This window comes from Coenobita brevimanus, chromosome 57 (assembly GCF_032717465.1).
Source record: "Coenobita brevimanus isolate Jiangsu-jjx chromosome 57, ASM3271746v2, whole genome shotgun sequence".
NCBI classification, from domain to species: domain Eukaryota; kingdom Metazoa; phylum Arthropoda; class Malacostraca; order Decapoda; family Coenobitidae; genus Coenobita; species Coenobita brevimanus.
The window spans coordinates 27,056,071-27,057,861 of NC_137010.1; positions in this window are offsets into that span (position 1 = coordinate 27,056,071).

Here is a 1,791-nt window from a genome sequence, read left to right on the forward strand (position 1 = left end):
CCCGCGGCCCCTTCTCACCACCACCACAATTCCAGTTCATTCCGCATAGTCACTTCTTTGACCCATCGCCTGTTTCTTTAACCCCCTCTGACGTTTTCATTCCTGGAGGATTTTTTTTTTTTTTTTTTTAATAACCTTCATTCCACTCAAACCACCAATCCTACAGCGCCGTTTTCACAAGGTACGCCTCCCTGCCCCAGCCCCACCTACCGTACCAAAATTCCAGCCCACTCAACCCATTCTTTTGCCCACCACGCCCACTCCTGTATCCCTTTCCGTCGATGGTTTCATGGCACGACGCTGATACCCACGCTCGCGGTAATGAAGTGAGTGATGTTATGCATGGTGTGTGTGTGTGTGTGTGTGTGTGTGTGTGTGTGTGTGTGTGTGTGTGATAAAAATTACTGAGATTTTATTCGATTTAGACCAAACTTTGAGGAAGGGTTTTGGGTAAAGCAAGAGTAAATTGGTTTGGTTCTGAAGACAATCAGTCACAGATCAGGGTCACACGTGTTAGTCAAATGTTTGAGCTTCATACCCAGCTTTGTCCGATTTAGACCAAAGTTGGTGGAAATGCTAGGGGTCATGCAAGGATGAAGAAAGTCGACTTCGAGAACAATCAGTCAGAAGTCAAGGTCATAGGTCAAAGTAAAATGTTTGGCTCTTCGACCACTTGGATAGGGAGCGGGTGATGCACTAAGTGATTCTTGTTGTCCCTGTTGTTTTGTTGTTGTTTTCGTCATTATCATCATCAGTAACATCATCAGTGAAACGAAGTCCGTTGGCTGTAGTATTACTGGATGAAATCATATTTCTCCTATGTCGCTATCATCGATGCAACTGCGAACAATACTACAAATACAATACTATTATACTAATTATACTGTTTTCACCGTTGTTGTTATCTGCTTACTGTGCTATTATTAACTATAGCGATCATCTCCAAAGATCTCGGCCAAGATCGCGCCCAAAAAACACAACCCCAACAAAATACAGGAATGTGGCCGAAAATCACAAAAAGCCCGTTACAAGGCCAGCCGGGCCCACCTCGTTAACTACTGATGCCTGGCGATAAACACAAGGGAGGAAATAGCCTAACACCAAAAACAAATGACAGTCACTACTTGGGCACGGCGCACTCCTAGAATGTTCCCGCCAAAAACAATGACGGATGGCGCACGCACACAGGTATATTCGCACCAAAATGATGACAAGCCACGGTCGCCCTCCATATTTTCCCTCCAAAACAAGCGACGGTATTGTAGCCCGCATTCAGCATTCAGCATGTTCTTGTCAAACTAAATGATGGGCCTACATGTGGTCACACCTAATGAATCTCAAACTACATCATTTCATTCTATCCGATATGCTCTTGCACACAAAAACATTTATAAATAAATAACGGTATATTAGTGTGCACCCAGTATATTCATGCCAAAATAAACGATATACTTCCTCACGCCTAATGGTCTCGAGTTACAGTACTTTTGACTTAGCACCTCGTTATCTCCTTCTGATACGTTCTTGCAAGCAGTAACTGACGATATTTTATCGCGCAAATAACACGAGCCGGCCTACAACAAATAAAATCTTGCTCACACCCACTATATCTCGAGTTACAGCACTTTTGAATTAGCACATTATTAGTCCTATGCTTGTAAAAAAAAAAAAAAAAGAAAAAGAAAAGAAAGAAAAAGGAGATTACGATCATGCTGAAGGACGATTGGGGATGGATAGATGATTGCAGATGGGCTTGATAAGGTGGACGAATGTGCTGGAGGGTGAACTGGG